The 13,748-nt window shown below is 36.2% G+C and overlaps 1 pseudogene; it reads right to left on the bottom strand.

Annotated features, from left to right (window-relative positions):
* Positions 1–2,665: 2,665 nt before the first annotated feature.
* On the bottom strand, positions 2,666–4,202 carry LOC145061953 (epidermis-specific secreted glycoprotein EP1 pseudogene; annotated as a pseudogene).
* Between the last annotated feature and the right edge of the window lie 9,546 nt (positions 4,203–13,748).

The raw sequence follows: 13,748 nt of genomic DNA, 5'->3' as shown, positions 1-13,748 counted from the left end.
AAATAGGTCAACGCCAAAAAGTCAAAATGTCAATCTGAGTCCACTCAGCTAAGTATGCCCAACGTACTCAGCTGGTACGCATGGCGTACTCGAGCTTAACCAGAAACGGGGGTACTTGACCTTGTACGTGCACGTACCTGCGATACGCCCAACATACACGGTTGCTTCCTTTCAATCTATTAAGAGCTTAATTCTTTAATCTCTTTCGTCCAAATTATAGATCTAGTCCTCAAATGTTTTTCTTAACCATAAAGTTTCCAACTTTATGGTATTGCATGGTTATTAAGTGCTCAATACCAAAAACCCTAACTTCTTATCTCATAGGACATCATATTTTTTGCATGGAAGGAAAATAATGACCAGTATTACATTTTTATGCTTCTAAACACTCCAAAATTTCTGAAAGGACAAGTCATATGAATTAGAGTAACCTATACTCATAATACCAAGCTTATGGGACCAAAAGAACACAAATCCATGGCTAAACAAGATCTACTCAATAGGGTCCAAACCCTAATTTAGGATTCTGCCACATACGCATGCTTTGCCCAAAAATTACGAAAATGACATTATGGGCCAATTTGCAAACAATGCTCACACATAAGGGTTAGAAATGTAATTTACTTGAATTTTGAATGTATCACTTTGTATGTGTTAAAGCAATCTGGACGCATGTGGTACAATTGTTTAGGTGATTATTTGATAACTAAAATTATAAAAATAACATTATTTGCCCATGCGTATTTATTAAGAAAACAACATTTGGGTATGTGATCATAGCGGTCTATGTTGATGATCTAAACATCATTGGAAAGAATAAAGAAATCATTGAAGTAATTAAAATTTGAAAGAAAGAATTTGAAATGAAAGATCTTCAAAAACCAAATATTGTCTTGGTTTGCAGATTAAGCGTATGCCTAACGGAATACTTGTGTATCAATCAAATTATATAGAAAGAGTCTTGAAACGTTTCAATATGACCAATGTCAATCATTTAAGCACCCAAATTGTTGTTAGATCATTAAATAATGATAAAGATCGATTTCATCCCAACGAAGAAAATGAAGAAGTTCTTGGTCCAAAAGTACCATATCTAAATGCAATTAAGGCTCTTATATATCTTACCAATTGTAGTAGACCCGATATTTCTTTCACTGTAAACTTGCTAGCAAGGTTCAGGTTATCCCCTACAAGAAGACATTATAATGAGATCAAACATATTTTTGATACTTTTGAGGAACTACTGATTTAGGGTTATTTTATCTTAACAATTCAAACCAAGGCTTGATTGGGTATGCAAATGCAGACTATTTATCTGACCCTCATAAAGTTATGTATCAAATTGGATATGTATTCATGAATGGAGGTACCACAATTTCCTGGCGTTCTCAAAAGCAAACACTTGTTGCAAAATCCTCAAATTATGCTAAAGTAAATGCACTGAGTGAAGCTAGTAGAGAATGCGCGAAGAAAATCGACTGAGACAACTCATTTTGTCTTCATGTGGACTGGATAAAGATAAATGTCCAACTTTAATTTATGAAGATAACTCACCATGTGTCACTAAAATGAAAGAAATATATATCAAGAGTGCGAGGACAAAACATATATCTCCAAAGTTTTTTTAGTACATTAAAGAGCTTATAAAATATCAAAAGGTTGAGATAAAATATGTTCAATCCATTAACAATGCATCAGACCTTTTCACAAAGGCACTTCCTACTGCAATCTTTAGAAAACATGTGCACGGAATCATAACACGACATATGCATATAATGTAATAGATGTCAAAATTAGGGGAGTAAACTATTCACTGCACTCTTTTTCCCTTTACTATAGTTTTTTCCCACTGAGTTTTCTTTAGCAATGTTTTTAACGAGGTAGTACTTCAAGGTTAAACTCATATTAGAAAAATTACCATCCAAGGAGGAGTGTTATAAAATCATTGAATTATTGAGTTAGACAAAGCATGCAGAAGAACAAATTTCACCACTAAAATAATTTTCTTTACCTATTGAGTTATTATTAGATGAGGTATGAATATGATGGTACCCATCAAATGTAAAGAAAAAAACACACCATTTTGAATACAATATTCTAAATGTTCAAAATTCATCTCAAGTCTTTTTTTTCTTTCATAATGTTTTAATTTAGTTTAGTTATTTTTGTTTTAATTACATCGAATTTCTAACATATATAATTGTTTATCATAATTGTTTATCGTATTATTAAAACAACCATTTTATTAAATAGGGCTTACATATCGAGCGTTAGGAAAGAAGAAGCAAAAGCAAAGAACACACATTCTTATAACACTATGATCAGAACTCTTCTCAATATTATTTGCATAGCAATTGTGGCGTGGATGAAGCACTAAGGTTGATGAGATGTCAAAGTTTTCATTATACTTTTGAAGATATACAAAATTTTGGTTGCGATGCTTGAGAGTATCTATCTACTTGTCTGATTTTGTAAAATATTGATAGAAAAAAATGAAATACTAAAAATGCATAAAATATGGCTGCACGAATCAGACTTTGAAAAAGTCATACATGTTTAAAAAAAATAGTTTTTTTTTTCTTTAGCCTTTTTAATTAGTCTGCATAGTTCAAGAAAAAACGAACAGTAAATACTGCAATTGTCGACCTTTTTGCTACAGATACAATCGACAGCAAATATTCTTTATATTATAAAAAACAAACAACATCAACTCTATTATTTTAGGTTGACAATTTTAATATATTAAAACAAGAATATTATTTGATTCCGATACAAACACGTAATCGAAGATTAAAATTTAGAAATAGAAAAGCGAATTGTGGTATTTTTGGAAATCTTATCTTCCTTATTCCCCCCATTCCTCGTAGACATATACAGAACTACTAGATGGGTGTTTTGATGTAGGCCAAATGAGTCGAGTTCCCGACCCTCGTCAACGTTTTCAACTCGTTAGCAATCCAACACCTCGATAGATCAGTGCGATAGAAATACCCCATACACTTACAGTCCTTTGTGCATTTACTCTCGCAATCTTTCTGCTTCACCGGCCCAGTCCCCGGAGAGTATTTAGAAGTGAAATGGTCGACTCCTTTCAGCTGGTAGTAACGAGAACCACCCGCTTTACAAGACGGCGACTTCACGTTGCATTTTGTGCTCCACGCAAAAACACCCTCCGGCGACGGACACCCAACACACTGGCTATCCTCACACAGTCCAAACTTGCCGCAGCGTTCAGGCAGTTGGCACTCGTCTTCATATATATCCCCCCTCGGGTTCTCCCTTTTATCGAATAAACTGAACACCAGACTCCACATGCCAAAAGCCACATTCGGACGATAAGAGTAGAGTCGTAAGTTCCCGTCGATGCCTAATCGGATATACGATAACGTGTTATTGAATCGGAGTAAGTCCAAGTCCACATAAGGTTGAGCATCAGAGTTTGATAGAACAACCCTCAGTGCATTAAAGTCATTATTGTATTCGGTTTCCACGATGCCGAATGTTGCATTAACAATAGTCACATTTCGTTGGCTCACTTCCGGGAACGTGGATGACCAGTAAAGCATGTTCTTATAATACAAACCCAATCTCTTAGGCTCTATCACGAAACTATACGCTCCGTTAACGTTGTTCGTCGTTGAAGCTCTGCTGACGAGCTTCGTCGGACCTCGGATCCGGAGAGATTGACCAAACAAGAGCGTATCAGTAGGTGAATCAAAGCTTTGCCATACGAAACTACCCTTGGAGTCACGAAGCACCATATTTCCATCGGAGAGTATGGCAAAACCGACGACATCCTTGTTGGCGGTGTTGGTTTGCCATGCGATCCGGCCATCTCTGTCGGCCAGTACAAGGTTTCCGTCGGAGCCCAATGAGAATGTGGCGTTTTCGCCAACAGGGTTGCCTCTGTTTGCTTCCCATACCCATCGCATCATGTATTCGTCATTTCGGACCCCCATGCGGAGACTGAGAGTGTAGACACCGGGTGTCGTATTGTAGAAACATAGCTGGAAAGGAAATGTGAATGGAGGAAGAGCACGATAGTTTGGGGCGTATTCGGAGTTGGCTTCTCCAAAATCGCCTTGGTTGACATACCGAAAAGTGTCGGCGGGGGGAACAACAGCGTCTGAGATGGCGAATGAAATGAAGATGAAGCAGAAAAGCATTAAGGAAAGAGAAGAAGCCATGGTTACTGGTGCTACCGTGGGATGGATGCTATTTATAGAAAATTACATATTTTTTTATTAAAGAATTATATAATTTATTGAAAACGTAAGGGCTACTGGTATCCCGGTTTTATGTGTTAAGTTTATTTATTAATTCTTTTCAATATATAGATTATACAATATCAAATACGATTAAAATTTAATTTCAAAATAGTAATATTATTTTAAAACTCTTGTAGAATGGTCATTGTGCTCGCTATTTTTTTATAATTTATAAAATTTATAGTAGTATTAGATAGTATTAGTAATAAAATAATTAATAAAAGAAAGAGACAAAAGAGGTTAATCTTATAACCATTTCTCAAGATTTAAGTTAAAATATGGGACTTTTCGGACAACTGCAGAGAGCGATGCATATACTCGTGGTTTATTTTATTAATGATTTTGTAAATATTGTTTTATTTATTTTTTAATAGTTGTTGTTTAAGCTTATTTTGTACATTGATGTGACTTAACATTTTGTGGTTGTTTTTATCAATGTAAAACAGAAGGAAATACAATAGTTCTAAATAACGATAAAGCACTTAATTGCAATGTAAAGTTTGAAGTTTTTACGACTAGTGGCAAATCATTTTTTTTTGTAAGGAATCATTTAAGACGATATATATATATATATATATATATATATATATATATATATATATATATATATATATATATATAATTCATTTTTATACATATACAATTTAATGTGACATTTAATTAAAACATGACCCATGGCACAAGCCTCGGAACTATGATATGTCATGATAAAGCAGCTTTTTAGAAGTTAGAACCTTGAAAAATATATTAAAGCAACAAATATTATATATAACGTCCTTCAATCACCATTTTCTGTTGGTTGATTGATCTTTACAATATCTCGGCACACGCAATAAAGCCCTTAAAGTTTTAAGATCAAAACTCTTCGAATCGATGTAGAGATGAACTTTAGAGATGGAAAGGTCGGGACAGAGAGTAAACTGTGAACATGCATTCTTATCTACATATATATTATATAGAGTTTTTGGGAAAGTGTTAAATGTTATGTAATTATTGCAATCTATTAGATAGAGCTTTGGTGGTAAACAAAGGGTTTCCATGCATTGACTATTTTTAGTTTCACGAGCTGATTAACTTTTCTTGGAGCAGGCCATCGAGATATATATATATATATATATATATATATATATATATATATATATATATATATATATATATATATATATATATATATATATATATATATATATATATATATATATATATATATAACCGAGACTAACAAGCGACTAGTAGACGAGGTGATTCGCTAAGTGTTCATACATTGTAATTACTTATTTTATGTAATAATGTGAAATATTTGTATTTATTGGATCGTATACTTCCTAAATCTGAATATTATAGTAGACAAAGAGCGGAAGAAGCACTTGTTGGTAGCTTATCAAAAGGCTTATAGCCTAGCGGTATCCGGTGTTGTCCTCCCTCGTTGAGGTTGAGGGTTCAAGTTTCGTCGTTGACATGGGTGGATTTAAAGTGTAGTTTGGGAGTAGATTAGATTTGTCGTTTAAAAAAAAAAGATAAAAATTAAATATATAGTTTGTTGTTTACACGTTTCAATAATCCAAGGTGTCTTGTAGAATTAAAATAGTTTATGAGGTTTTTGGGATTATAGCACAACAAAGTTTGATGCATTTAAATATTTAGTCACTCTAGTTTTTTTTTTTTTGCACAATAAACCGTTAAAGTTAAGTTTTACCTGCTAAATAGACTAACCATCAAATATAATTTCGGTTTCACCGGTAAAACATAATATACGTGGGTTTTTTTTTTTAAATTAGAAATCAAAACTTCATCCATGTAGCTTTTATTTTTCCATTTCATGTTTTATGTTTTTTTTTTTAAATTAGAAATCAAAACTCTTCCATGTCACTGCTCCTCCATTTAGGGTAAAGACCCAGCCCAACTGCGAACGGTAGTTGTCCCTGTCGGTCTGAAAACTTGCGTCACTATACCCTCGCACCTTCAAGTCATCACTCCCTCCGAGGACTAAGAACCATTCCTTCGTCCTTCGAAGGTACTTAAGGATATTCTTCACCGTAATCCAATGTGCTATGCCAGGATTCCCTTGATATCTGCTAACCATGCTTAAAGCGAAGGCTACATCAGGGCGAGTACAAGTCATAGCGTACATGATTGAGCCAACTGCATAAGCGTATGGTACTCGGCTCATTTCTGCTATCTCAGCTTCGGTACTCGGACTTTAAGTCTTACTCAACTTGGCATTAGTTTGTATCGGTAATTCTCCCTTCTTCGAGTTCTCCATACTAAAACGTTTTAGTACCTTCTCTAAGTAAGTGTTCTGACTAAGTCATATTAGTCTCTTACTTCTTTCTCTTATTATCCTTATTCCCAAAATGTAAGAAGCCTCTCCGAGGTCCTTCATAGCGAAGCACTTCCCAAGCCAGGACTTAACCTCCTGCAGAGTCGGGATGTCATTTCCTATGAGTAATATGTCATCGACATATAGAACAAGGAAGCTTACTATACTCCCACTGGCCTTGACATATACACATGATTCGTCTTCGCTTCGTACAAATCCAAACTCTTTGACTTTCTCATCGAAGCAAAGATTCCATCTGCGAGACGCTTGCTTAAGTCCATAAATGGACTTCTCAAGCTTACACACTCTATTCGGATGCTTCGGATCCACAAACCCCTCTGGCTGAGCCATGTAAACATCCTCAGGCAACTTTCCGTTAAGGAAAGCGGTCTTGACATCCATTTGCCAAATCTCATAATCATGAAATGCGGCAATAGCTAGCATTACTCTAATAGATTTTATCTTCGCAACTGGTGAGAAGGTCTCATCATAGTCAACTCCGGGAGTTTGAGTAAAGCCCTTCGCAACCAATCGCGCTTTATATGTGTGTACGTTTCCATCCACGTCGGTCTTCTTCTTGAAGATCCATTTGCACCCAACGGTCTTACGTCCGGGCACATAATCAACCAAATTCCAAACTTGGTTATCATACATGGATTGGATCTCGCTATCCATTGCCTCTTTCCACTTTGCAGACTCCGGGCCTGCCATGGCTTCCTTATAGCTATTAGGTTCATCAAGGTTTATTAGTGTACCATCACTAATATACGTGTCCCCTTCGGTAGTAATATGAAAGCCATAAAACTGGGGATGAACTCTAACTCTATCGGAACGTCTAAGAGGTAAGGATTCGTCAATCGGTTCAACCGGAGTTTCCTCCTCGGGTTGAATGCCAGCGGTAGAGGTTCCTTCATCTATCGACTCTTGAATCTCTTCAAGTTCGATTTGCCTCCCACTGTCTCCTTGGCTTATGAGTTATCGCTCTCGGAAAACTCCTCTCCTCGCAACGAAGACAACATTGTCCTATGGTCTATAGAAGAGATATCCAAAGGATGTCTGCGGGTAGCCGATGAAAATACATCGCTCACTTCGAGGTTCAAGCTTGTCGTGAGTATCTCGTCTTACGAAAGCCTCGCAACCCCAAACCTTGATATGTGCCAACGAGGGAGCTTTCCCTGTCCACATCTCGTGAGGTGTTTTGGCAACCTTCTTAGTAGGGACTCGGTTAAGGATATGGGCGGCAGTCTCTAAGGCATACCCGCAAAAAGAGATAGGTAGTGAAGCACGACTCATCATAGAGTGAACCATATCCAATAAGGTTCGATTACGCCTTTCTGCCACACCATTCAACTGCGGTGTCCTAGGAGGCGTCAATTGTGAAACTATTCCACACTCCTTGAGATAATCGTGGAATTCAAGACTTAGGTACTCTCCTCCTCGATCGGATCGAAGCATCTTGATTTTCTTGCCCAATTGATTCTCCACTTCATTCTTGAACTCTTTGAAGTTTTCAAAGGTTTCTGACTTTTGCTTGATTAAATAGATATACCCATATCTACTATAATCATCGGTAAAAATCACGTAGAAGCGGTTCCCATCCTTCGTCGTTGATCTAAACAGTCCACATACATCGGTATGTATTAGGTTCAACAGACCCTCACCCCTTTCACACATACTCGTGAAGGGTGATTTAGTCATCTTTCCAAGTAAACAAGACTCGCATGTGTCATCTTCCCTAAGGTCGAATGACTCCAACACTCCATCCTTTTGGAGTTGGGCTATGCGTTTCTTGTTGACATGTCCAAGACGACGATGCCACAAGGATGCTTTATCCATACTCGTGGAAGAATCTATGTTCAAAACATCATTTCCTAAGTTATCAACAATCATAACAGTTTCATAAATTCCATTACATGATATAGCTTCAAAGTAAAAGACACCATTTAGATAAGCCAAAATAGAACCATTCTCATTATTAAAAGAAAATCTAAAACCTTGTCTAAACAAACCATGAAATCAAATGATGTTTCTAGCCATTTCTGGCGAATAGCAACAATTGATCAAATCTAAACATAAATTATTCCTAAGCACTAAAGAATACACTCCAATCTTGGTCACATGCGACGATCTTCTGTTCCCCATGATTAGATTGATTCTTCCTTGCTCCACATCCCTACTTCTTCTTAGTCCCTGCACATTAGAACAAATGTGGTAACCACAACCGGTATCAAGAACCCAAGAAATAGCATGATTAGAATCGTTAAATTTAATTGTGTATATACCTGCGAAAGATGGCTTGATCTTTCCTTCCATGATGGCTTGCAGATACTCTGGGCAGCTTCTCTTCCAATGTCCTATCTTGTGGCAGTGGTGGCACTCTGCCTCCTTAGGGTTAGTGCAGGGCTTAGCGGGATCAACTTTGGTCCCACTAGAAGAGGCACCATCTCAGGCTTTCACCTTGCGATAGTTCTTAGACGAAGCCTTCCTCTTCTTTCCCTTTCCTTGACCAATAGCCAAGACAGGAGCAGCGGGTGGATTGGGAGTTGGTGCAACAGACTTATCTTTGAAGTTGCTCTCAACGACCCTCAAGAGACCTTGGAGTTTGCTTAGGGTGACCTCCTCTTTGTTCATGTGATAGGTCATCCTAAATTGATTGTACATCGGAGGCAAAGAGTGAAGCACCATGTCGATCGCCAAGTCTTCCCCAAAGTCAACATTTAACTTGCGAAGGCGGTCGACATACCTTTGCATCTTTTGCAGGTGCACGGTAAGAGATTCTCCATGACCCATCTTAGCGGAAATCATGTTAGTGAAAATCTCATAACGCTCTTGTCTCGCGTTCTGGTGGTATCTCTCCAATAAGTCTTGATGCATCTCGTACGGGTACATGTCCTCGTAGGGACTTTTGGAATTCGGAGTTCATGGTGGCTATCATGATGCAATGTACCTTCGTTGCACTCGCTCATCGGTTTCAAAAGCGGTAATTTCAGCCGGAGTAGCGATTTCAGGGTTGATTTTCTCGAGCTTCTCATCGAGGACATACTCCTTATCCTCATAGCGAGCAATGGTGCGAATGTATCTTATCCATTCGCTAAAGTTCGTTCCATCGAATGTGACCTTTTGGCAAAGGCTCATCAACGTGAAAGAACTAGCAGCAGCATTGTTTGCGTTCGACATCTACAAATAGAAAGGACAAAGATAGATTAGAATATAAATCCCTAATTATCACCCAATAAGAAAATTAGGGCTAGGATCTAACAACAACATTTACATATTAGAAAAGGGATGCCGTAATCTAACAATCAAATAAATTGAAGGTAAGTGAATGACGATTCACTAATTCTCCACCATAAAAACTAACTATAAGTCCTAAATGTATTGAGAATTCCTAGGTTCGGATGAGATTCATTGAAACTATTCAATGGCATGTTTAAATCTCGATATGCCCCTCTTGTTTGTGACTGGGATACCGAGGATCACAAAGCGGGTGTGAATTACCATGCAAATTCACATGGTGCCTTCATTGTAACGATCACCTATTCGATGTTCCGGTAAACCACACACGCTCCAACGAACTATGATAAACAATGAATCACCCTTTGCCACCTTTGCTTAGAACCAATTAGTGTGCCGGTAAACCACACACGCTCCACTAACTTCTTAGCAAGGGTGCAAAGTGTAATTTCATGGGAATTCACTTTTCCTAAAGTAACTAAGATTGGGAAATTTAAAAAAATGTGTAGTTATTTTGTATTACTTATTATACTTTTAATGAGAGGATGAGGTTGCCCTATCCTACCCGTTCGGCTAACGACCCTCCACCAATCAAGCAAGCGGTGGGTGTGAGTGTACACCCATTAAGCGCCATTTTATAGGCCGCAACCTTATACCCATCTTATAGATCGGCTTCGTGAATGAGGCCTACTAACGGTAAGACTAGCATTTTAGTTATACATATATATATTATTCTTGTAATATTATATTAGTATAGGGTTGTATTTTAAACCTTTTAAAATCTAGGGTTTGAAATTTGAATTGTCTAAATTAAAACTTTTAATCACAAAATATAAATTTCAAAACTTGAGGACAAGTTTTAAACATTTAAAACATGCAGGATCAAATAACAAATAATTTTAATTAACAATTAATTTCCTAATTATCTATATTTGATTTATTCAAGATTTCTTTCAAGATAATTACCAAAATAATCAAAATAATTAATTAATTATCATATAAGGAAATTAAATATTTTATTAGTTGATAAATATCTTTAATTAGATCAAGATTATAGTCATATATATCAAAAAATCGGATTAGGGTTGATCTAATATGATTAAGGTAAGTTTCCATAAGATAATCATGAAGAAATCCCGAATCTGGCCATTCCTGACGCTTGGACTCGCCGAGTGCACCAATGGACTCGCCGAGACAGGCCAACTCGCCGAGTCCATGGCTCAGAAACACAAAAAATCGAATTTTGCAGTTTAGTTTCAAACAAAGAAGCAACAATTTAATGAAAACCAAGCTAGGCTCTGATACCACTGATGGGTTTTAGCCATAAGAACTTTCCTATGTGCGCATGCAAAACCCTAATGCTTGGATCTAGGCTTTCTAATTAAACATGCTTTGAATCCAAGACTTCTAATAACTATTTAGGTATAAGAACAATATTAAAACAGATCTAGAATCATACCTTTGAATTCCTTGTTTGATCTTGTTGTCTTGGAGCTTCTAGAGTCACAATTTTCACTCCTCTAATGGCTTACAAACACCAAATAGCAAGGAGGATGATTTGGGAGAGAGGAGAGGGGAGGAAATCGGCCAGGGCTTCTCTACTTTAGATCAAGTGCTGATTTCCTTATGCCATAGGGTCTATTTATACTTGTAGACTCCTTAAGGGTTACAACCTAAACCCTAATTGGATAATCTTCTCTTAAAGCAATCCAAATCCATTCCTTAGATAACCCTTTGGATGATTTGAAGCTATCCATAACTTCTAGAATCCGTCCACCTTTATCTAATATGGATTTACAGTCTAAAGTTTAACTATCAAACAATTGATAGTTTATACCCTCTTATTTAATTAATCTCTTTAAGTCACCAAATTAATTCCAATTAATTCTATGACTTATATTAATCAAATAACAATATTATTATTCTTTATGTTATTCTCATAATATATTAATAATATTTATTCTCTCTTAATAAATCATCCTATCAAGTTGCTATGGTGAAGGCAACCCAAAAGGACCATGCACAACCGGGTCAAATACTTGCCTAATATAGCTGCAGCCTTAGACACTATTCCAACATTAGTCATCCCTAAAAATTCAAAAATTTCCTTTTATAAATGTAGTTAATTGTCCAAAATACCCTTTTGCTAAAAAATTTGTGATTATATGGTACATGTTACACCATTGTAATATCATACACTCTCAAATCATGTCCATTGATTAATTTCATCCGGTGGTCCAGATCTGTACATTCTAGCACACAATACTTAGTAAAAACAAAATAACTTAAACCTATATATATATATATATATATATATATATATATATATATATATATATATTAAAGGAGGACCATCCTTAGGAACAATAAAGTTCCTAAGGTTTTGGCAAAACTGGTCCTCCATTAATGTTAGTGTGTTTACTTCTGTCTATTCTATGTTTTGGGTCATTTTCTATCAATATCTATATTGTTAGGACCACGTGTTGTCGCATCAGCTTTCTGATTCAATGGGCAAGATACATGTTCCTCTTCTATGAATCTACATCTCTTCACCGCCTCCCCATCCAATTACCTTGCACCACTTCAAATCCAACTTTATTAAGATGTGCCTTTTATGGTATCGTCATCGGCTCCACTGATTGGTGTCCTTCCACCACCATTCTTTCTCTGATCAGCTTCTTCTTCACTGACTCTATCCACCGCCATCGACTTTATTGTCTTCCTAAATTCTTATTCTCTTAAAAAATTTTCACTGCCAAAAATCAGATGTAGCTACGATGACTTCCTTGATTTTTCTTTTATCCTTCTCGATTTGATTAGGGCTTTGATTTCCAACAAGCCACATTTTCAAGTCGATCGTTTCCACCACCTCTACACGTCCTTATGATTGTTTTCCCTTTTCCTTCTATATTCTAACAATCGGGATCAAATGAGGATCTAACAATCGAAATCGAATGAGAAACGAAGATAAGTATAACATTCGTTCTTCAGGTTATCTCATCGGCCCGATTCAACCGACTGCTCCATGTTTTTTTATATACAAATTCTTCCAAAAATTTCCAAGTTCACATTTACTTGATTTAAAATGGAACTAATCCATTCCCATAAGATTCAAGACTATAGGGTAGACTCCCTCAAGGACTGTTTATTGCACCTATGTGTATTGGCTGTATTGGAACAACTAGAAACTGGAGAAAAAGTGACATGACGACTTTTGTGCTCGAACCAGGAAATTGAATATAGAAGGGCTCTCAGATGGCGACGAATCTACCAAAAAAAATCATTGGTAGAGGTTTTAGTTAGGAACATGGTTTAACCCATATTTATTTTGCTTCTCATTTATGCCTAGCTAATTACAATTCTTTTGTAGCTTTGAGGATTATTTGTAGTTTAACAGGTTAAAAGAACAACAAATGGTGAAGCAATAGGGACTAAATGTTAAAGTGGTTGGCTGGTGCTTAATTGGTATCTACCCACCACAACACAATTTTTTTCAAACCAACATCTATAGAGGCAAGGAGATGGAAAAGGTTTAGTCTCTATTACCACTCATCTCTCCTCTTTAGGTATCATTTCCCTACTTTTCCCCATCTAACCTATATGTAAGGTTAATATTGTGTGCTTAGTTTTCTTATTTTGATGCATGATTAATAAACAATGAAGGAAGTTTGCATAGTTGTCTGATGTCATCTTGTGTTCCCTTCGGTTCTTCGTAAGTTCTTTCCCTTAATTGTCTATTTACATCGTTCTTTTTTTTTGATTTCTAGGTCGTCTAACTGTTGTTTTTATTTTATTCTTTTGTTCTTTTGTATTGTTATTTATTTATTTATTCATTTCTTTTGTTGGTTCCTATATTTTGTAATGTGTTTTCCCTTTTATTTTTTTCTTTTGTGTTTCTTCAGTTTCATTATTTATGTATTGATCTT

This window comes from Lactuca serriola, chromosome 7 (genome assembly GCF_051521515.1).
Source record: "Lactuca serriola cultivar US96UC23 chromosome 7, Lser_US96UC23_V15, whole genome shotgun sequence".
NCBI lineage: Eukaryota > Viridiplantae > Streptophyta > Magnoliopsida > Asterales > Asteraceae > Lactuca > Lactuca serriola.
This window is presented reverse-complemented; position numbering and strand designations above follow the sequence as displayed.